Here is a 25,923-nt window from a genome sequence, read left to right on the forward strand (position 1 = left end):
TGTGACTGAGTTATTGTGAATTTGGTGCTGTGACTGGTACTGTGATTGTGGTACAGTGACTGTGGTACTGTGACTGTGGTACAGTGACTGTGGTACTGTGATTGAGGTACTTTGATAGTGACTGTGGTCCTGAGACTGGGGTACTGTGACTGAGGTACGGTGAGTGTGATAGTGACTGGTACTCTGACTGTGGTTCTTTGACTGAGGTACTGTGACTGTGGTATTGTGATAGTGACTGTGGTACTGTGATTGTGACTGTGGTACTGTGACTGTGGTACTGTGACTGAGGTACTTTGACTGAGGTACACTGTGACTGTGGTACTGTGACTGAGGTACTTTGACTGAGGTACACTGTGACTGTGGTACTGTGGTACAGTGACTTTGGTACTGTGATTGTGGCACAATGACTGTTGTACAGTCACTTTGGTGCAGTCACTATGGTACTGTGATAGTGGTACTGTGATAGTGGTACTGTGACTGTGGTACTCTAAGGTATTGTGACTTTGGTACTGTGAATGTGGTATAGTGACTGTGGTAATGTGACTGTGGTACTGTGACTGTGGTACTGTGCCTGTGGTACTGTGACTGTGGTACTGTGACTATGTTACTGTGACTTTGGTTGTGACTGTGGTACTGTGACTGTGGTACAGTGACTATGGTACTGTGACTGTGGTACAGTGACTGTTGTACTGTGACTGAGGAACTGTAACTGAGGTTCTGTGATAGTAACTGTGGTACTGTGACTGTAGTACTGTGACTGAGGTCCTGTGATTGTGATAGTTACTGGTACCGTGACTGTGGTTCTGTGACTGAAGTACTGTGACTGTGGTATTGTGACTGAGGTACTGTGACTGTGATAGTGACTGTGGTACTTTAGTTTTATGGAGCTGGATGAATGTGTAGTTCTATGGAGCTATACGAAGGTGTAGTCCTATGAGCTGGATGAATGTGTAGTTCTATGGGGCTGGATGAATGTGTAGTTCTATGGAACTGGATGAATGTGAAGTTCTATGGAACTGGACGAATGTGTAGTCCTAAGGAACTGGAAAAATGTGTAGTCGTATGAAGCTGAATGAATGTGCAGTTCTACGGAGCTCTACGAATGTGTAGTTCTATGGAACTGGACGAATGTATAGTTCTATGGAACTGGACGAATGTGTAGTTCTATGGAACTGGACGAATGTGTAGTTCTGTGGAACTGGACGAACGTATAGTTCTATGGAGCTGGACGAATGTGTAGTTTTATGTAGCTGGATGAATGTGTAGACCTATGGGACTGGACGAATGCCTAGTCTATGGAACTGGACGAATTTGTAGTCCTATGGAACTGGACGAATGTGTAGTTCTATGGGGTTGGATGAATGTGTAGTTCTATCGAACTGGACAAATGTATAGTCCAGTGCATATCAGTGATGACATGTACAACATTAATGTCCAAAATACGTTTATGGAAATTATCAAAATGTACTTGATGGAAAAGTGAGAGAGAGATTGAGAAAGTGAAAGTGAGTGAGAAAAATGAAATACTTTCACAAATGCTCGCCGACCCAAAATAGCTCATCTGGCACACGCAGGAGCAGAATATTACAATACAAAACATTGACAAATGGCTTGAAGGAAACACCTCAAAATCCCCCGAAATATGGACCAATCGTGGATGTGAGTTGATAAAGGCTTCTTCCCCAGATGAACGGGTCCAGGGTATCTGGGCTCTGTCAGTGATTAATGGTCCCTTAGTCTCGTCTCCCTCACAGTCACCTTGGCCGTCATTTTTGTGTTGAGTGTTTTGGATAGTTTTGCAGGTTATTGAATTTTTCCTCTTGCGAGACATATATTAAAGACTCTTGTACATATATATATATATATATATATATATATATATATATATATATATATATATATATATATATATATATATATATATATATATATATATATATATATATATATATATATATATATATATATATATATATATTTATATATATTAGTATATTTTGGTAGCAGTCTTTCCTGTAGACATATATTATTAAATATGACCGAAAAAGTAAGATTAATAATTCTAACACGAATTTTCTCAATCTTTCGTACATTTCTTTTCACTGTTGGAGGTAATTCAAAAATCAATTCTGCAAAATTCATTTTTATTTCTAGTCTGACGCGACACGAGCGCGTTTCGTAAAACTTATTACATTTTCAAAGACTTTAGTTTACAAATACACAACTGAATAGAACTTACGAATCTCCGATTTTGTTTATATCTACATTTGAGTGAGGTGGATGGGGTGAGGTGGCATTAATAGGGTATTAATTTCATCAACACAAGACAGAACAAGAGGTGGCATTAATAGGGTATTAATTTCATCAACATGATGATAGCCGACAGAGTGTATCGTGATCCAGCCTGTACTCCTCTTGACATACCAGATAATATTCCGAGGAAACTACTCCAAGCTTGTACTAAAGAGGCACCCATCTTGAGCCTGGATGGGCACATGTATAAGCAAGTAGATGGGGTCGCCATGGGTTCTCCCCTAGGTGTCCTGTTTGCAAACTTCTACATGGGTACCATCGAGCAAAAAGTCTTAGTCGACATGAACTTGAAACCGGCCATATACTGCAGGTATGTTGACGACATTTTTACACAGGTACCTGATGTCAGACATCTGCAGGAGCTGAAGGAGGCATTTCAGCAGAGTTCTGTGTTGCGTTTCACTTACGAGATGGAGAAGGATGGGAAGCTGCCCTTTCTAGATGTAACAGTCATGGAAAGGAGCGGGGTTTTCCACACTGCAGTCTACACTAAGGAAACAAACATAGGAATGTGCCTGAATGCCAACAGTGACTGCCCAGACAAGTACAAGAGGAGTGTTGTTAACGCTTATGTCGACCGTGCCCTCAGCCACAGCTCAGAATGGAAGCAAGTCGACGAAGAATTCTGTAGGGTAAGGCAGGTCCTAGTCAACAACGGCTTCTCCAATGGTTTTGTCAAAGACATCATAAGAAGGAAAGTGAAACGCCATGCAACCTCTGAAGAGACAACTAACACAACACCTATACCCCCTATTAGACTATTTTACAGGAACTTCTTTTCCACAGCCCATAAAACGGAGGAAAGGGTCCTGAAAGATATTGTCAGTAGAAACGTTATCCCTACAGACAAAAATCAGAAGATACAACTGACGATTTACTATAAAACCAGAAAAACGGCCAGCATACTAATGAGAAACTCTCCAGACACAAAGCAGAACGTTTTAAAACAGACTAACGTCGTCTATGCCTTCAAATGCCCTCTTGGGGATTGTAAGCCTCAAAAACTCAGTATATAGGCAAGACAACAACATCTCATTCCAGGCGTTTAACGATGCATAAGCAACAGGGCTCCATTAAGGAACATATAGCCTCTTCCCACAACCAAACCATCAGCAGAGAAATGTTAACAAACAACACAGAAATCATCGATAGATGCAGCGATAGCAGGCGGCTTGACGTTTGTGAGGCACTACACATCAAGAAGTCTACACCAGCAATCAACAGCCAATTAATGCACAACTATATTCTACCCACTTCAAGACTCCGCTCCAATACAGAAGTATCAAGAAATATGGGCCAATAAAAATAGGCCTTCTGCAGTTACCTACTTTTAATACCTGTTTGTATTTCATTGTTTCGTGTTTTGTCTTGTGTTAAAAGTTTATTTTCACCTCATACAAAACTATTGTAACATGTCACTTCACCCAAATGTAGGTATAAAAACTCGACAGATGTTTAAGCTCTATTCAGTTAAAGTTGTGTGTGTTTGTGTAAACTAAAGTCTTTGAAAATGTAATAAGTTTTACGAAACGCGCTCAAGTGTCGCGTCTGACTAGAAATAAAAATGAATTTTGGAGAATTGATCTTTGAATTACAATCAACAGTGAAAAGAAACGTAAGAAAGATCGAGAAAATTCGTGTTAGAATTATTAATCTTACTTTTTCGGTCATATTTAATAATACATGTATATATATATATATATATATATATATATATATATATATATATATATATATATATATATATATAATAATATATGTATATATATATATATATATATATATATATATATATATATATATATATATATATATATATATATATATATATATATATATATATATATAATAATATATGTATATATATATATATATATATATATATATATATATATATATATATATATATATATATATATATATATATATATATATATATATATATATATATATATATATAATGTACCTTACAGCACAGTTGAGGGAGGCGGGGCAGCCACCTTCAGGGAGACCCAGAAATCCAATAAGTACAGAGACCTAGAACATTGCTACAGGCTCGTGCCGATAGGCCTTGAGACTCTGGTCGCCTGAGGTAAATGTGCACTTAAGTTCTTAAAGGTGGGCGAGGAACTAATTGGGAAAACTAAAGACTCTCGAGCCTCAGTGTTGCAGATCAGAGAGGAAATGCCTACTGTATCCTTGTATACACCCAACCTGCGTGGAGCTAGACGAGGTCTTCGAACATTGATTACTATATTGTTATATGTGTGTGTGTTCTCTGTAAACTCTAGCATTTTAATAAAATAAGGAGTTCAGTGAGAATCCATAAAGTCTTCTCAGAGTACTCTTTATTTTCTTCTTCGAGGCTGTGGATCCCTACAATTGCATCATAGGTGGTATCCCTGTTACTTTTTCGAATAGAATATAGAATATAGAATATAGCTGTGCAATACTTGGCTGTTGATTGCTGGTGTTGACTTCTTGATGTGTAGTGCCTCGCAAACGTCAAGCCGCCTGCTATCGCTGTATCTATCGATGATTTCTGTGTTGTTTACTAGGATTTCTCTGGCGATGGTTTGGTTGTGGGAAGAGATTATATGTTCCTTAATGGAGCCCTGTTGCTTATGCATCGTTAAACGCCTAGAAAGAGATGTTGTTGTCTTGCCTATATACTGGTTTTTTTTGGAGCTTACAGTCCCCAAGAGGGCATTTGAAGGCATAGACGACGTTAGTCTCTTTTAAAGCGTTCTGTTTTGTGTCTGGAGAGTTTCTCATGAGTAGGCTGGCCGTTTTTCTGGTTTTATAGTAAATCGTCAGTTGTATCCTCTGATTTTTGTCTGTAGGGATAACGTTTCTATTAACAATATTTTTCAGGACCCTTTCCTCCGTTTTATGAGCTGTGGGAAAGAAGTTCCTGTAAAATAGTCTAATAGGGGGTATAGGTGTTGTGTTAGTTGTCTCTTCAGAGGTTGCATGGCTTTACACTTTCCTTCTTATGATGTCTTCGACGAAACCATTGGAGAAGCCGTTGTTGACTAGGACCTGCCTTACCCTACAGAGTTCTTCGTCGACTTGCTTCCATTCTGAGCTGTGGCTGAGAGCACGGTCGACATATGCGTTAACAACACTCCTCTTGTACCTGTCTGGGCAGTCGCTGTTGGCATTTAGGCACATTCCTATGTTCGTTTCCTTAGTGTAGACTGCAGTGTGGAAACCTCCGCTCTTTTCCATGACTGTTACATCTAGAAAGGGCAGCTTCCCATCCTTTTCCATCTCGTAAGTGAAACGCAGCACGGAACTCTGCTCAAATGCCTCCTTTAGCTCCTGCAGATGTCTGACATCAGGTACCTGTGTAAAAATGTCGTCAACATACCTGCAGTATATGGCCGGTTTCAAGTTCATGTCGACTAAGACTTTTTGCTAGATGGTACCCATGTAGAAGTTTGCAAACAGGACACCTAGGGGAGAACCCATGGCGACCCCATCTACTTGCTTATACATGTGCCCATCCGGGCTCAAGAAGGGAGCCTCTTTAGTACAAGCTTGGAGTAGTTTCCTCAGAATATTTTCTGGTATGTCAAGAGGAGTACAGGCTGGATCACGATACACTCTGTCGGCTATCATTCCGATTGTCTCGTCCACAGGTACGTTGGTAAACAGCGATTCTACGTCCAACGAGGCTCTTATCCCTGTGGCCCGTGTGCCCCGTAGTAAGTCAACAAATTCCTTTGGAGACTTCAGGCTGAAGGCGCAAGGAAAATAAGGAGTCAGCAGGCCGTTGAGTCGCTTCGCCAGTCTGTACGTGGGTGTGGGTATCTGGCTAGTCAACAACGGCTTCTCCAATGGTTTCGTCGAAGACATCATAAGAAGGAAAGTGAAAAGCCATGCAACCTCTGAAGAGACAACTAACACAACACCTATACCCCCTATTAGACTATTTTACAGGAACTTCTTTTCCACAGCTCATAAAACGGAGGAAAGGGTCCTGAAAGATATTGTTAATAGAAACGTTATCCCTACAGACAAAAATCAGAGGATACAACTGACGATTTACTATAAAACCAGAAAAACAGCCAGCCTACTCATGAGAAACTCTCCAGACACAAAACAGAACGCTTTAAAAGAGACTAACGTCGTCTATGCCTTCAAATGCCTTCTTGGGGACTGTAAGCTCCAAAAAAAAACGAATATAGGCAAGACAACAACATCTCTTTCTAGCCGTTTAACGATGCATAAGCAACAGGGCTCCATTAAGGAACATATAATCTCTTCCCACAACCAAACCATCGCCAGAGAAATCCTAGTAAACAACACAGAAATCATCGATAGATACAGCGATAGCAGGCGGCTTGACGTTTGCGAGGCACTACACATCAAGAAGTCAACACCAGCAATCAACAGCCAATTTGTGCAAAACTATATTCTACCCACCTCAAGACTCCGCTCCAATATAGAAGCATCAAGAAATATGGACCAATAGGCTTTCAACAAACACTTCTATTCAATACCCATTGTTTCGTGTTCTGTCTTGTGTTGATGAAATTAATACCCTATTAATGCCACCCCTTGTTCTGTCTTGTGTTGATGAAATTAATACCCTATTAATGCCACCTCTTGTTCTGTCTTGTGTTGATTAATGCCACATCACCCCTTACACCTCACTCAAATGTAGATATAAAATCAGAGATGCGTAAGTTCTATTCAGTTGTGTATTTGTGAACTAAAGTCTTTGAAAATGTAATAAGTTTTACGAAACGCGCTCGTGTCGCGTCAGACTAGAAATAAAAATGAATTTTGGAGAATTGATTTTTGATTTACCTCCAACAGTGAAGCGTAATGTACGAAAGATTGAGAAAATTCGTGTTAGAATTATTAATCTTACTTTTTCGGTCATATTTAATAATATATGTCTACAGGAAAGACTGCTACCAAAATATACTAATATATATATATATATATATATATATATATATATATATATATATATATATATATATATATATATATATATATTTTTTTTTAAACGTTTTTGAGGGTACCACCTCTGGAGCAATGTGGGGACCCATATATATATATATATTATATATATATATATATATATATATATATATATATATATATATATATATATATATATATATATATATATATATATATATATATATATGTATATATATATATATATATATATATATATATATATATATATGTACCTGTACCCTGAGGTACAGGTATATATTCAGGTATTTTATATATACAGGTATATATAAAAGCTCTGTACCCTGAGGTACAGAGCTTTTAACTGCACTTGGACTAGATTTTATATATATATATATATATATATATATATGTATATATATATATATATATATATATATATATATATATATATATATATATATATATATATATATATATGCAATATTTGCATATTGTCCTGGGGACCATTCAAGCTTGTTCGCATATATATATATATATATATATATATATATATATATATATATATATATATATATATTGTATACTTATATTGTATTATAAGTATACAATATATACTATACATACTATATAATACAATATATACTATATAAGTATACAATATATAATGTATTATAAGTATACAATATACAATATATATGTATTATTGTATACTTATATTGTATTGTTCGCATATATATATATATATATATATATATATATATATATATATATATATATATATATATATATATTGTATACTTATATATATATTGTATATTTAGTTGTATACTTAACTCTCGTGTTTAGGAGAGTTGTGCCTTAAGCAGAGACACTGTGTCTTCCCATATTAACAGGGACTTGATGAAATTAACGTCTAAATGACCTCTCACTTGCTCTAGTGCTCTTGGGAGGTGATGATCTTTGGTGTATTTAAATACTCCGAAATTACCATCTCTTTTAAGGGTCTGAGCGGTGGTGCAGAGGGTTAAGGCGTACCTGTTATGTCAGTTGCTGGAAGGCTTCTGTGCTGGCTAGGGTTCGAGTCTCCTGGTGGGAAAGTGTTCTAAAGTTATATATATATATATATATATATATATATATATATATATATATATATATATATATATATATATATATATCTGGTTGATGGGGTTCTGGGAATTCTTCTACTCCCCAAGCCCGGCCTGAGGCAAGGCTTGACTTGTGACAGTTTGGTCCACTAGGCTGTTGCTCGGAGCGGCCCGCAGGCCAACATACCCACCACAGCCCAGTTGGTCCGGCACTCCTTGGAGGAATAAATCTAGTTTCCTCTTGAAGATGTCCACGGTGGTTCCGGCAATATTTCTTATGCTTGCTGGGAGAACGTTGAACAACCGCAGACCTCTGATGTTTATACAGTGTTCTCTGATTGTGCCTATGGCACCTCTGCTCTTCACTGGTTCTATTCTACATTTTCTTCCATATCGTTCACTCCAGTACGTTGTTATTTTTCTGTGTAGATTTGGTACTTGGCCCTCCAGTATCTTCCAGGTGTATATTATTTGATATCTCTCTCGTCTTCTTTCTAGTGAGTACATTTGGAGGGCTTTGAGACGATCCCAATAATTAAGGTGCTTTATTGCGTCTATGCGTGCCGTATATGTTCTCTGTATTCCCTCTATTTCAGCAATCTCTCCTGCTCTGAAGGGGGAAGTGAGTACTGAGCAGTACTCAAGACGGGACAACACAAGTGCCTTGAAGAGTACAACTTTTGTGATGGGATCCCTGGATTTGAAAGTTCTCGTAATCCATCCCATCATTTTTCTGGCTGTCGCAATATTTGCTTGGTTATGCTCCTTAAACGTTAGGTCGTCAGACATTATTATTCTCAAATCCTTTACATGCTGTTTTCCTACTATGGGTACATTTGATTGTGTTTTGTACTCTGTAGTATGTTTAAGGTCCTCATTTTTACCGTACCTGAGTACCTGGAATTTATCACTGTTAAACATCATGTTATTTTCTGATGCCCAGTCGAAAACTTTATTAATATCAGCTTGAAGTTTTTCAATGTCTTCAGCCGAGGTAATTTTCATACTGATTTTTGTGTCATCTGCAAAGGATGATACGAACCTCTGACTTGTATTTTTGTCTAAATCTGATATGAGAATAAGGAAAAGCAGCGGTGCAAGGACTGTACCCTGAGGTACAGAGCTTTTAACTGCACTTGTACTAGATTTTATATGGTTGACCGTTACTCACTGAGTCCTTTTTGACAGAAAACTGAGTATCCAGCGTCCTACTTTACCGGTTATTCACATTGACTTCATTTTGTGTGCTATCACGCCATGGTCACATTTATCGAAAGCCTTTGCGAAGTCCGTGTATATCACATCAGCATTCTGTTTTTCTTCTAATGCCTCAGTGACTTTGTCGTAGTGCTCAAGTAGCTGTGAGAGGCACGATCTTCCCGCTCGAAATCCATGTTGGCCTGGGTTGTGAAGGTCATTGGTCTCCGTGAAATTGGTGACCTGACTCCTAATCACTCTCTCAAATACTTTTATGATGTGCGATGTTAGTGCAACTGGTCTATAATTCTTTGCCAATGCTTTGCTCCCTCCCTTGTATAGAGGGGCTATGTCTGCTACTGTAAGTGCATCTGGTATCTCTCCCGTGTCCAAGCTCTTCCTCCACACTATATTGAGTGCCTGTGCTACCGGCACTTTGCATTTCTTTATAAATATTGAATTCCATGAGTCTGGACCTGGGGCCGAGTGCATGGGCATGTTTTCAATTTCTCTTTCAAAATTTAGTGCGCTCGTGTTGATATCAGTTACATTTACAGGGGTTTGAATATCCCGCATAAAGAAATTGTCTGGATCTTCCACCTTCATGTTGTTTATTGGAGTGCTAAACATGTCCTCATACTGCTTTTTTAGGATTTCACTAATTTCTTTGTCATCCTCCGTGTATGAACCTTCACTTGTACGAATAGGTCCAGTACTGGCAGTGGTTTTTGCTTTTGATTTCCCATATGAGAAGAAATATTTAGGATTTTTCTTTATTTCCTGAATTGCTTTCTGTTCTAACTGCCTTTCTTCAGTTTCATATGAGTGTTTCAATTTCCGCTCGATTTCTTCAATCTCCCTGCTTAAATTATTCCTTCTTTGACGGGAAATTCGTGTCTACATAAGCAGTTCCGTTATTTTTTTCCTGCGTTTATAGTGTCGTCTGCGTTCTCTTTCTGGCTTTCCTCAAAGGAACATGTTTCAGACAGACTTGATACGCTTCTGAAGTCAGTTTTTCTATTCCTTCTGTAGGACTTGTATTACTTTGAACAGTTCCCCATGGAATGTTTGTAAGCTCCCTGTTTATTATCTCCCAGTCTATCCTTTTATTATTAAAATTGAATTTACTGAATAGCCCCTCTCGCTTTATCAACGTTTTAGGTCTATTCTGAGTATTGATGGTCGTTTGCACTTCAATGAGCTTGTGATCTGAGTATGTGGTATCTGATATCGTAATGTCTCTGATAATGTCTTCATTGTTCGTAAAGACCAGATCTAGAATATTTTCATTTCTCGTTGGCTCCGATATCTGCTGATTGAGTGAAAATTTGTCACAGAATCTAAGTAGTTCTCTAATCTGTGGTTGGTTAGGTCCTGATAGATTTCCTGGTATAATATTATTGTTTGCTATTTTCCACCTGAGACTAGGCAAGTTGAAGTCACCTAGGAAGATAATATCAGGTATCGGGTTCTCCAAATTATCAAGGCTATTCTCTATTTTGCTTATCTGTTCTGTGAATTCCTCAGCCGTTACATCTGGCGGTTTGTATATTAGAATAATCATTAAATTTATTTTCTCTATTTTTAATCCCAGTACCTCTACCACCTCATTTGTAACGTTTAGGAGCTCCGAGCATACAAGGTCTTCCCTAATATTCAGACCCACTCCTCCATGTGACCTAATTTTCCTATCACACCTGTATAGGTTATATCCTGGAATCCAGATCTCACTGTCCAACAATTCCCCTGCATGGGTTTCTGTGAAAGCTCCAAATACTGCATTTGACTCCGTGAGGAGGCCATTTATGAACTGTACTTTGTTGTTCTTGTTTTCAGTCCTTGTATGTTGGCAAAGATGAATGAGGTTACTCTATTAGTGATAGTTTGAATGGGAGACTTTTTCGGCAAGCCCATTTTTCGTGGACATAATGAATTTGTTCTTACCAGTATTGATTGTTGTAGGACAGTTGTCTGTCGTAGTTGTAGTTCCCTTTCGGTTGGTAATTGTATCTGTAATTCTGAAATGCAAGTGGATCTGGCATCCAGTTCCATACACTCTCCATGCTGCTCCTTTTGAATTCTCTGCCGGTCTGGTATAAAAAATTTATAGAGTTTCCTCCAAATTCATTATCCTGCTTGTCACTCTTTATGTAGCGTTCCGTGCCTTTCACGTGAAAGTGTGGGCAGCTGAGGTCATAGCATTTTCTGTCCTCCAGTGAGGTTTGGCACATGTCAGGATGGCATATTTAAACAAAATTTGGGATGTTTGGTAACTGCATTCTAATCCTTTCTTATTACCAGCATATCTATGTCTGCATATGCCCTTTGCATAAAATTTGCATAAGTCTGTCCTGTTCTGAATTGCTCTATCGGGAACCGTCGTAGTGTCTGTACCTATCGAGCTGTCAGTGCTGTCTGGTACACTTTCTAGTTTACTGTCATCTACATCCTGGCCTACTGGGTCAGAGTTTACATCTTCCCGAGTTTCAGCCTCAGTTTCATCCCTGACTATAGCCTCCGCCCCTTGTATATTAAAATTGTTGTTGTTCCTTTCCCACTCCTTCTGGATGGCTGGTAGGCTTCCAATGAATGATGTTTTCCGATCATGCGTCATGTTATCTAGAAAGTTTTTTAGGATATTCCAAGCTGGCAGGTCATTTTTACACACCCAGAGCAAGTGACCAGCTCTCAGTGCCGTAGTGTTACTCACTCCTGTACAAGCTGAATGGAATCTAGTCTTACAGATATAACATTCAATTCCCGTTACCTTCGTCTTTAAGAAGTTGTTACAGTGGCCACAAATTTGTTTATTTACTCCCATTTTGCCTTGTTTTGTTGTATATATCTATATATTTATAATATTATATGTATATTGTATATTTGTAACAATATACATATATATATATATATATATTTATATGTTTAATATTTATAATATTATATGTATACCGTATATTTGTAATATTATGTATGTTATTTTTGTTCAAACTTTATGGCAGGTACTTAGCGTAGGGTAGCGAGGCTGGTCCCCGGTCGGTACAGGTGACCTCTTGTTGTCCCAGGTTGATGTCACCAGTTTCCAGTTACCCGATTTATAACCACTGATGCCGCCTCTTGCCACTATTCTATATTTATAATATTCACTTCCAACTTATATGTTGTTGTGATACCCGTTCCATATCACTGTTCCACGAATCACCGTTCACTATTTTATTTTTCCTAATACACGCATGTACACAAACCCTCGTTCACTGGCTCATACATGGTCTAACGTTTATTCTCTATTTAACACAAAGTTCTATTGTTAATGACTATTTTCAATTTTCCAGCGGGTCACTATGCACTTTGTTATGTCTGTAATCAGTAATCCACGGCCACGGCAGTAGTCCTAAGAATCCCGGTAAATGTCACGATTTTAACGGAGCGCGCACGGTATGTCTGCCCCCTCCCTCGACCCCTCCTCGGAGTATATATATGTATACATATATATATATATATATATATATATATATATATATATATATATATATATATATATATATATACATATATATATACATATATATATATATATATGTCGTACCTAGTAGCCAGAACGCACTTATCAGCCTACTATTCAAGGCCCGATTTGCCTAATAAGCCAAGTTTTCATGAATTAATTGTTTTTCGAGTACCTAACCTACCTAACCTAACCTAACCTAACTTCTCCGGCTACCTAACCTAACCTAACCTATAAAGATAGGTTAGGTTAGGTTAGGTAGGGTTGGTTAGGTTCGGTCATATATCTACGTTAATTTTACCTCCAATAAAAAAAAATTGACCTCATACATAATGAAATGGGTAGCTTTATCATTTCATAAGAAAAAAATTAGAGAAAATATATTAATTCAGGAAAACTTGGCTTATTAGGCAAATTTGGCCTTGCATAGTAGGTTGAGAAGTGCGTTCTGGCTACTAGGTACGACATATATATATATATTTATATATATATATATATGTCGTACCTAGTAGCCAGAACGCACTTCTCAGCCTACTATGCAAGGCCCAATTTGCCTAATAAGCCAAGTTTTCCTGAATTAATATATTTTCTCTATTTTTTTTCTTATGAAATGATAAAGCTACCCATTTCATTATGTATGAGGTCAATTTTATTTTATTGGAGTTAAAATTAACGTGGATATATGACCGAACTTAACCAACCCTACCTAACCTAACCTAACCTATCTTTATGGGTTAGGTTAGGTTAGGTAGCCGAAAAAGCTAGGTTAGGTTAGGTTAGGTAGGTTAGGTAGTCGAAAAACAATTAATTCATGAAAACTTGGCTTATTAGGCAAATCGGGCCTTGCATAGTAGGCTGAGAAGTGCGTTCTGGCTACTAGGTACGACATATATATATATATATATATATATATATATATATATATATATATATATATATATATATATATATATATATATTTATATATATATATGTCGTACCTAGTAGCCAGAACGCACTTCTCAGCCTACTATACAAGGCCCGATTTGCCTAATAAGCCAAGTTTTCCTGAATTAATATATTTTCTCTAATTTTTTTCTTATGAAATGATAAAGCTACCCATTTCATTATGTATTCGGTCAATTTTTTTTTATTGGAGTTAAAATTAACGTAGATATATGACGGAACCTAACCAACCCTACCTAACCTAACCTAACCTATCTTTATAGGTTAGGTTAGGTTAGGTAGCCGAAAAAGTTAGGTTAGGTTAGGTTAGGTAGGTTAGGTAGTCGAAAAACAATTAATTCATGAAAACTTGGCTTATTAGGCAAATCGGGCCTTGCATAGTAGGCCTAGAAGTGCATTCTGGCTACTAGGTACGACATATATATATATATATATTGTGACGGTAACGCGTTGGTGTTCGGCTGTTCAAAGCTAGGGGTATGGCCTCGTCACATAGTATTAAAAAAAAATAGAAAATCTGGAACTTCGTCTGTGGTAAGGTAAGGAGAAGACACACAAAACACAAGTAAACTTTAACAATGAAATTTTAATTACGTTAAAGAAATAAAACATGAATAAAATGGACAAACAAATTCGTATAATAAAATCAATCAATCAAAATAATAAGAATAAGTAAATGACACAATGAAAAGTTACGTTAAGACAAAATAACAAGAAGTGCAATATACAAGTAAATGAAAGGTGCTGGAATATTGGCTTTAAGCTATCACCTCTCTCAGTACACGTACGCCAAAGCTTACGTCTAGCAGGGAGAAGTGTTAACAGTAGGAAAGCACGGAATATTCTGAGGACTGAGGTCGTGGCGGCCCCAGACATCAAGTAGTATGGGGGGTGAGTGCAGTTGCAGCCCGACCGGCGACCAATCAGAGGAGCCGGCAGTAAGACGGGTAGTTTGGCGGTTTGAGTCTGAGCAGGTGTTCTTGGCTGCATACGTTTTGCTCTCTGGCAAACCTTGCTGGTGTTGTTGTCGTTGTTGGACATTTCTTCCATAGTAGTTTTATATAGTTGTAACGACGTAATTGTGGAGGGTGCAGGCTCAATCTCTTACTTGCAGGCTCAATCTCTTGAAGGAGATTATCGTCACAACTCTCCCCCGAAGCCTGCGGTTCTGGAAGAAGTACGTCGTTATGTGGTGGAGTAATGGATGGAGTCGCTTCTATTTCATAAACTCTGGAGAGATCATGGGCTAAGATGTTGTCGGAATCTTGGTATAGCGTGTCTCCAGGTTGAATTTCTGCAGTTAGCAAGCCCATAGTAGAAGACGTTGAGATGAGAAGTGGGCGTGCTGCAGGAGGTGTAGGGTGGTGTGGTCCGTGTTGATGGTGAACCGAGCACTTTGCAGGTGTGGAGTGGTGTGGTCCGTGTTGATGGTGGACCGAGCACTTTTCAGGTGTGGAGTGAAATGCTGGAGCTTCAGGATGAGGAAGAGTAGCTCCTTGCCAATTGTTCCGTAGTTCCTTGTAGCAGTAGTTGCCGACAGGTGTATTCTCCTCACCTCGTTGCTGCATCGCGACACCACCAATGTCGGTACCACTGGCGTCGACATGGAGGATGAAGGGCTTATCTGACGAGGTGAGAGTGGAATTAGAATAGGGCAAAGGAGCACGATTATTATCCTGAAAGCATTTGGGAAGATCATTAAGGATTTCGGAATTAGAAAGCGCTGACTCCTTGTCAGTGCTTTCGGGAGGAGAAGCTGGGAAGGTCTCACTGTGGATGTAGGGTTCTGTGAAGGTAGTACAGTTTATTAGGACAGTGGAAGCAGTACCATTATATTGCTTCAGGAGGTTGACGTGGCACAGCTGGGTCTTCCGCCGCCTATCTGGAGTCTCTATTACGTAGTTGTTATTATTCCTGCACTCTTTGACGCGGTAGGGTCCTGAAAACCTGTTTTGTAAAGGTGAACCTGGGATAGGGAAGTATGCAAGGACGAAGTCTCCCGGCTTAAATTTTCTTACTTTGCTGGTCTGGTCGTAATGAGTCTTCATTCTCTCCTGGGCTTTCAATAGATTATCATGGGCAAAACGGTGGACTCTCTCTAGAATGTGTTGAAGGTTTTGAAGAAACTGGGGCACATTCTGATGCTCACTGAAGGTGGCATCTCGGAGGGAGTCTTTGAAAGCCTTAAGGGGAGTACGGCACTTACGGCCGTAGAGCATCTCATAAGGAGATACTCCTAGGGACTCATTGGGGAGACTTCTGAAAGTACACATTATAAGGTCAATCTGCTTATCCCAATCCTTAGAGGTTTCACTACAAAACTTTTTCAAGAGTGCTTTGATTGTCTGATGACTACGTTCAAGAGAACCCTGTGAAGCAGGATGATAGGGGCTGGACAATACCTGTTTAATGTTGAACTCCTCCAGTGTCCTTTTGAAGAGATCACTGGTGAAGTTGGTACCACAGTCGCTCTGAATCTCCCTGGGAAATCCGTATTGAGTGAAGATCTTCAATAGATGTTTTACAACCGTAGCAGCCGTGATGTTCTTCACTGGAACTGCTATGGGAAATCTGGTGGTAGGACACAGGATGGTTAGGATGTAGGCGTTACCGGAACTGGTCCGAGGTAAAGGACCAACACAGTCTATTATGAGTCTGTGGAAAGGTTCCGCAGGCACCTGTATGGGAATCAGTGGCGCTCTGGGAATGGAGATGTTCGGTTTGCCTGCCATCTGACATGTATGACACTGTTTTACGTACTGTTTGACGTTATTTACCATACCTGGCCAGTAGTAGTCTTGACGAATTCCATGGTAAGTCTTGTTGAAGCCGTAGTGGGAGAGTGCTCCGTGGGCCAGGTGTAGAATAGTGGGCCGCAGGCTGGTAGGAATCACAAGTTGTTCGATGTTGGCCCAATCGTCCTCCTCCTTCAGTTTACTGGGTCTATATCTGCGGTAGAGCAAGTCGTTCTCTAGGAAGAACCCAGGAATACTGTCGGGTTGAGTCTCAGCCTGGAAAAACAATGGTGTTAAAGTAAGATCTTCCCTCTGCAACTTACGGAACTCCAACTTGGTCAGATGCGGGGGGAGTTTCTGAGGATCTTGAGGGACAGCGGTAGCAGTAGAGTCAGCTGGCTGTGGACGTGCGGCTTGTGCACGGGTGGTCATGAGAACCGGAGGACAAACTTCATCACTCTCTTGAACCTCTGCTGGAACATACTCTAGAATAGGGTTACTTGGCACAGAGTTACACACCTGGGGTTTGTCCATGACGATCAGGTTGGTCGGTTGCAGGTCTTCTGCCAAGTCGTTGCCTAGGAGAAGTTGCACTCCAGGCATGGGAAAAGGCTTTTCCCTGACGGCGACTTGGACTTCTCCGTTCACGTAGGGACAATCCAGGTGGACTCTGGCGAGAGGGTATGGAGTGGTAGCAGTGAGGTCAGTGATGAAGACAGTTTCTCCGGTGTAGACGATGTTGGGCACAGCCGACTTCAAGATGATCGATTGAAGAGCCGCTGTGTCCCTCAAGATCTTCAATTTGCAACTTCCCTCCGGATTTGAACCGTTGGCAGAGACAGTTCCAGTATACAGGTGGTTACTGAAAAGAGAAAGATCAATAACATTAACACCAACATTCATCACAGGCTTACCGGACTTAGGAGGAGTTGGTTTGGGTTTTTGTTGGGCAGTGGTTCCCTTGTATTGAGACTTGCCACACTTGTCTATGGTATGTCCATAGAGTCTACAATACTTGCAGTACAGTTGCGAACCAGCTTGATCGGGGCTCACTTTCTCGTAACTGTACCACGACTTCTTACTGGAGGATGGTTCGGGTGTCAGCCGGTGGATGAGGCTGTAAGTGTCAGCCGACTTAGCACACTTCAGGTAGTCGGTTTCTTCTTTATCTGCTAAGTAGAGGCGGGCAGGAGGCGGCACACGTCTCAAGAATTCTTCAACAAGCATCAGGTTGACGAGTTCTGCAAAAGTAGAAACATGTGCTGCTTCCAGCCATTTCATGAAATATCTCCGTTTTGTGTTAGCAAACTCGAGGAAGGTAGTGGTACTTGCCTTCAGGTGGTCACGGAATTTCCTTCTATAACTTTCAGTAGAGAGGAGGTAGGCGTCCAACACTGCTTGTTTCAGAGTCGGGTAGTCATTCTCAGACGCCAGAGTACTGAGTGTGACTGCAGCTCTACCTGTAAGATGGACTCTGAGAAGTGTGGCCCATTGGTCGACAGGCCAACTGAGTTGATTAGCAAGGGTTTCAAAGGTGGTAAAGAACACATCAACTTCTGCTTCTACAAAGGATGGCATTAACTTACTTGCATGTGATATATTAAAACTGACGGGAAGATTGGCAGTAGCTTGCTGGCGTTGAGTGAAGTGTGAAGTTTCCAAGGCGATTTCTCGTTGACGACACTCTAGAGCCAGAGTCGCTTGTTGCTTGTCATGTTCGCGTTGCATCTCCAACTCGCGTTGTTTGGTTTCAAGCTGTACGCGTTCACGTTCACGGAGTAATGCGACCTCACGTTCGTGTTCTTCTCTCCTCAAGGCAGCTTCGCGTTCTTGTTCTTCTCTCCTCAAAGTAGTTTCACGTTCTCTGAGGGTGATTTCTCGTTCTTGTTCTTCCCTTCGTATGGCAGCTGCTTCTCTTTGCTGCTCACGTTCAATCTTGGCCAGCTCTAGTTTAAGTTTCATCGTTGCCAAGTCAGTTTTATCTGCAATATAGTAAGTTTCATGAGTTTCAGAGTCTATCTTACCTTGCTCTAAATAGTAATCCAGTAACAGGTTGTATAGGTCATTTTTGTTGGCTTGGTAGGGAACTTCTAGTTGATACTCATGTGCAAGAGTTTGTAATTCGGTCCTCTTGGCACGACTTAAAGTCCCTATTTCACCTGCTGGATTTGCACGGAAAGCTTGGAGACGAAACATGGTGAAATTAGCAAATAAAGGTACACGAATATTCAGTTATAATGAATGTCAGAAACAGGACAACGTGGCAACTGATACCTATCCTGTGGGATCTTTAACAATTAAAGTTAAGTAAAAGATGTTAAATGATTAAATTAAATCAAGGGCGCAGGAAATCTTGTACCCGGTACTCTTGTAAGAGGATAAGGGCAAGAAAATCCTACTAACAAATGAAACAGAGTTTCGAAAACAAATGAAACAGTTAATTGCCTCACAAGTAAAATTGGTAGTCCAAGGATGTAGGCATACCTTGCCGAGTCTCTATAGGACATAAAGCAAGTTTTTCCTACTGAATTTAATATGATACTTACAGAATTAGCGAACTTTTGTGCTCTGAAAAGTAAGCTAATTCCCTACCGTTGTATATATCATCATCTCTGACTGACGTGTAGGGGTGCGAGGTGTCAACTGGTGACGAGAACTGCTGCTGAGGTCCCAATTCAGCAACTAAAGTTCGAGCTAGAGGAACTATGGCCCTCTTTGTCCTCCTACAGTCAGATTGCAGAAGATTGGGTACTCTTGACCCGGGGCAGACCACAGTACCAGGGTACCAATATGATGATCTGTCAAAAATGAGAAATATCCAAGGGACAAAGATGGTAAACACGAGTAATAACACGGAGGGAGAGATGACCAATTAAGAGTATGACTGCGGCCTACAGTCACCACGTAATCCAAAGTTGTCTCACCTTCACTATATGTTACTCTCGTAATGCACAATACACCGCACCTTATAAAAAATGAAATTGAATATGAAAAATAGTAAAGCTACGTTAACAAAGTTAAATACGCTTACCATTAACCCCTGCACTGCGCAAAGCGCCTTTAGGCGCTCTGAGAGTTATGCTATTTTTTTTTAATTAGGCTATATTTTAATGTTTTTTAATGTTTTCCTTACTCTTTGTGTTTTTAAATGAAAATAGTTGAGTTTGGAAACATTTTGACATTAAATTTACCTGAATATTTATAAAAATAACATGAATATGTCCTTGACAATTGCCCCAAGAAGTTTTTGCCAAAACCAGGTGCGCAGTGCAGGGGTTAATTACCACTTGGCACCAGTACCTGAGTGAAGCTCCTAGGACAGGCCCCCATATAATATGTGACGGTAACGCGTTGGTGTTCGGCTGTTCAAAGCTAGGGGTATGGCCTCGTCACATAGTATTAAAAAAAAATAGAAAATCTGGAACTTCGTCTGTGGTAAGGTAAGGAGAAGACACACAAAACACAAGTAAACTTTAACAATGAAATTTTAATTACGTTAAAGAAATAAAACATGAATAAAATGGACAAACAAATTCGTATAATAAAATCAATCAATCAAAATAATAAGAATAAGTAAATGACACAATGAAAAGTTACGTTAAGACAAAATAACAAGAAGTGCAATATACAAGTAAATGAAAGGTGCTGGAATATTGGCTTTAAGCTATCACCTCTCTCAGTACACGTACGCCAAAGCTTACGTCTAGCAGGGAGAAGTGTTAACAGTAGGAAAGCACGGAATATTCTGAGGACTGAGGTCGTGGCGGCCCCAGACATCAAGTAGTATGGGGGGGTGAGTGCAGTTGCAGCCCGACCGGCGACCAATCAGAGGAGCTGGCAGTAAGACGGGTAGTTTGGCGGTTTGAGTCTGAGCAGGTGTTCTTGGCTGCATACGTTTTGCTCTCTGGCAAACCTTGCTGGTGTTGTTGTCGTTGTTGGACATTTCTTCCATAGTAGTTTTATATAGTTGTAACGACGTAATTGTGGAGGGAAGAGCAAGCTCAATCTCTTGAAGGAGATTATCATCACAATATATATATATATATATATATATATATATATATATATATATATATATATATATATATACATATATATATATATATATATATATATATATACATATATATATATATATATATATATATATATATATATATATATATATATATATATATATATATATATATATATATATATAGGGTACCACCTCTGGTGCCCATGTGGGGACCCATAGCCTCGGAGAAGAAAATAAAAAGTATTCAGAGGAGACCTTGTGGTTTCTCACTGAACACTAATATTACCTTCTCCTACCACCCCCATTCTTTTGTATGTACACATATATATTTACTTTATTTGAACTTTGTTACATATATATATATATATATATATATATATATATATATATATATATATATATATATATATATATATATATATATATATATATATATATATATATATATATATATATATATATATATATATATATATATATATATATAACTGAAAACTCACACCCCAGAAGTGACTCGAACCCATACTCCCAGAAGCAACGCAACTGGTATGTACAAGACGCCTTAATCCACTTGACCATCACGACCGGACAAAATGAGGTGATAGCCGAGGCTATTTGAACCACCCCACCGCCGGCACTCGGATAGTAATCTTGGGCATAGCATTTTACCAAATCACCTCATTCTTTGGGGCACACGTGAGGAACACAAATGCGAACAAGCCTGAATGGTCCCCAGGACAATATGCAACTGAAAACTCACACCCCAGAAGTGACTCGAACCCATACTCCCAGAAGCAACGCAACTGGTATGTACAAGACGCCTTAATCCACTTGACCATCACGACCGGACAAAATGAGGTGATAGCCGAGGCTATTTGAACCACCCCACCGCCGGCACTCGGATAGTAATCTTGGGCATAGCATTTTACCAAATCACCTCATTCTTTGGGGCACACGTGAGGAACACAAATGCGAACAAGCCTGAATGGTCCCCAGGACAATATGCAACTGAAAACTCACACCCCAGAAGTGACTCGAACCCATACTCCCAGAAGCAACGCAACTGGTATGTACAAGACGCCTTAATCCACTTGACCATCACGACCGGACAAAATGAGGTGATAGCCGAGGCTATTTGAACCACCCCACCGCCGGCACTCGGATAGTAATCTTGGGCATAGCATTTTACCAAATCACCTCATTCTTTGGGGCACACGTGAGGAACACAAATGCGAACAAGCCTGAATGGTCCCCAGGACAATATGCAACTGAAAACTCACACCCCAGAAGTGACTCGAACCCATACTCCCAGAAGCAACGCAACTGGTATGTACAAGACGCCTTAATCCACTTGACCATCACGACCGGACAAAATGAGGTGATAGCCGAGGCTATTTGAACCACCCCACCGCCGGCACTCGGATAGTAATCTTGGGCATAGCATTTTACCAAATCACCTCATTCTTTGGGGCACACGTGAGGAACACAAATGCGAACAAGCCTGAATGGTCCCCAGGACAATATGCAACTGAAAACTCACACCCCAGAAGTGACTCGAACCCATACTCCCAGAAGCAACGCAACTGGTATGTACAAGACGCCTTAATCCACTTGACCATCACGACCGGACAAAATGAGGTGATAGCCGAGGCTATTTGAACCACCCCACCGCCGGCACTCGGATAGTAATCTTGGGCATAGCATTTTACCAAATCACCTCATTCTTTGGGGCACACGTGAGGAACACAAATGCGAACAAGCCTGAATGGTCCCAGGACAATATGCAACTGAAAACTCACACCCCAGAAGTGACTCGAACCCATACTCCCAGAAGCAACGCAACTGGTATGTACAAGACGCCTTAATCCACTTGACCATCACGACCGGACAAAATGAGGTGATAGCCGAGGCTATTTGAACCACCCCACCGCCGGCACTCGGATAGTAATCTTGGGCATAGCATTTTACCAAATCACCTCATTCTTTGGGGCACACGTGAGGAACACAAATGCGAACAAGCCTGAATGGTCCCCAGGACAATATGCAACTGAAAACTCACACCCCAGAAGTGACTCGAACCCATACTCCCAGAAGCAACGCAACTGGTATGTACAAGACGCCTTAATCCACTTGACCATCACGACCGGACAAAATGAGGTGATAGCCGAGGCTATTTGAACCACCCCACCGCCGGCACTCGGATAGTAATCTTGGGCATAGCATTTTACCAAATCACCTCATTCTTTGGGGCACACGTGAGGAACACAAATGCGAACAAGCCTGAATGGTCCCCAGGACAATATGCAACTGAAAACTCACACCCCAGAAGTGACTCAAACCCATACTCCCAGAAGCAACGCAACTGGTATGTACAAGACGCCTTAATCCACTTGACCATCACGACCGGACAAAATGAGGTGATAGCCGAGGCTATTTGAACCACCCCACCGCCGGCACTCGGATAGTAATCTTGGGCATAGCATTTTACCAAATCACCTCATTCTTTGGGGCACACGTGAGGAACACAAATGCGAACAAGCCTGAATGGTCCCCAGGACAATATGCAACTGAAAACTCACACCCCAGAAGTGACTCGAACCCATACTCCCAGAAGCAACGCAACTGGTATGTACAAGACGCCTTAATCCACTTGACCATCACGACCGGACAAAATGAGGTGATAGCCGAGGCTATTTGAACCACCCCACCGCCGGCACTCGGATAGTAATCTTGGGCATAGCATTTTACCAAATCACCTCATTCTTTGGGGCACACGTGAGGAACACAAATGCGAACAAGCCTGAATGGTCCCCAGGACAATATGCAACTGAAAACTCACACCCCAGAAGTGACTCGAACCCATACTCCCAGAAGCAACGCAACTGGTATGTACAAGACTCCTTAATCCACTTGACCATCACGACCGGACAAAATGAGGTGATAGCCGAGGCTATTTGAACCACCCCACCGCCGGCACTCGGATAGTAATCTTGGGCATAGCATTTTACCAAATCACCTCATTCTTTGGGGCACACGTGAGGAACACAAATGCGAACAAGCCTGAATGGTCCCCAGGACAATATGCAACTGAAAACTCACACCCCAGAAGTGACTCGAACCCATACTCCCAGAAGCAACGCAACTGGTATGTACAAGACGCCTTAATCCACTTGACCATCACGACCGGACAAAATGAGGTGATAGCCGAGGCTATTTGAACCACCCCACCGCCGGCACTCGGATAGTAATCTTGGGCATAGCATTTTACCAAATCACCTCATTCTTTGGGGCACACGTGAGGAACACAAATGCGAACAAGCCTGAATGGTCCCCAGGACAATATGCAACTGAAAACTCACACCCCAGAAGTGACTCGAACCCATACTCCCAGAAGCAACGCAACTGGTATGTACAAGACGCCTTAATCCACAGTTGCATATTGTCCTGGGGACCATTCAGGCTTGTTCGCATTTGTGTTCCTCACGTGTGCCCCAAAGAATGAGGTGATTTGGTAAAATGCTATGCCCAAGATTACTATCCGAGTGCCGGCGGTGGGGTGGTTCAAATAGCCTCGGCTATCACCTCATTTTGTCCGGTCGTGATGGTCAAGTGGATTAAGGCGTCTTGTACATACCAGTTGCGTTGCTTCTGGGAGTATGGGTTCGAGTCACTTCTGGGGTGTGAGTTTTCAGTTGCATATTGTCCTGGGGACCATTCAGGCTTGTTCGCATTTGTGTTCCTCACGTGTGCCCCAAAGAATGAGGTGATTTGGTAAAATGCTATGCCCAAGATTACTATCCGAGTGCCGGCGGTGGGGTGGTTCAAATAGCCTCGGCTATCACCTCATTTTGTCCGGTCGTGATGGTCAAGTGGATTAAGGCGTCTTGTACATACCAGTTGCGTTGCTTCTGGGAGTATGGGTTCGAGTCACTTCTGGGGTGTGAGTTTTCAGTTGCATATTGTCCTGGGGACCATTCAGGCTTGTTCGCATTTGTGTTCCTCACGTGTGCCCCAAAGAATGAGGTGATTTGGTAAAATGCTATGCCCAAGATTACTATCCGAGTGCCGGCGGTGGGGTGGTTCAAATAGCCTCGGCTATCACCTCATTTTGTCCGGTCGTGATGGTCAAGTGGATTAAGGCGTCTTGTACATACCAGTTGCGTTGCTTCTGGGAGTATGGGTTCGAGTCACTTCTGGGGTGTGAGTTTTCAGTTGCATATTGTCCTGGGGACCATTCAGGCTTGTTCGCATTTGTGTTCCTCACGTGTGCCCCAAAGAATGAGGTGATTTGGTAAAATGCTATGCCCAAGATTACTATCCGAGTGCCGGCGGTGGGGTGGTTCAAATAGCCTCGGCTATCACCTCATTTTGTCCGGTCGTGATGGTCAAGTGGATTAAGGCGTCTTGTACATACCAGTTGCGTTGCTTCTGGGAGTATGGGTTCGAGTCACTTCTGGGGTGTGAGTTTTCAGTTGCATATTGTCCGGGGGACCATTCAGGCTTGTTCGCATTTGTGTTCCTCACGTGTGCCCCAAAGAATGAGGTGATTTGGTAAAATGCTATGCCCAAGATTACTATCCGAGTGCCGGCGGTGGGGTGGTTCAAATAGCCTCGGCTATCACCTCATTTTGTCCGGTCGTGATGGTCAAGTGGATTAAGGCGTCTTGTACATACCAGTTGCGTTGCTTCTGGGAGTATGGGTTCGAGTCACTTCTGGGGTGTGAGTTTTCAGTTGCATATTGTCCTGGGGACCATTCAGGCTTGTTCGCATTTGTGTTCCTCACGTGTGCCCCAAAGAATGAGGTGATTTGGTAAAATGCTATGCCCAAGATTACTATCCGAGTGCCGGCGGTGGGGTGGTTCAAATAGCCTCGGCTATCACCTCATTTTGTCCGGTCGTGATGGTCAAGTGGATTAAGGCGTCTTGTACATACCAGTTGCGTTGCTTCTGGGAGTATGGGTTCGAGTCACTTCTGGGGTGTGAGTTTTCAGTTGCATATTGTCCTGGGGACCATTCAGGCTTGTTCGCATTTGTGTTCCTCACGTGTGCCCCAAAGAATGAGGTGATTTGGTAAAATGCTATGCCCAAGATTACTATCCGAGTGCCGGCGGTGGGGTGGTTCAAATAGCCTCGGCTATCACCTCATTTTGTCCGGTCGTGATGGT

This window comes from Procambarus clarkii, chromosome 14 (assembly GCF_040958095.1).
Source record: "Procambarus clarkii isolate CNS0578487 chromosome 14, FALCON_Pclarkii_2.0, whole genome shotgun sequence".
Taxonomy (NCBI): Eukaryota; Metazoa; Arthropoda; class Malacostraca; order Decapoda; family Cambaridae; genus Procambarus; species Procambarus clarkii.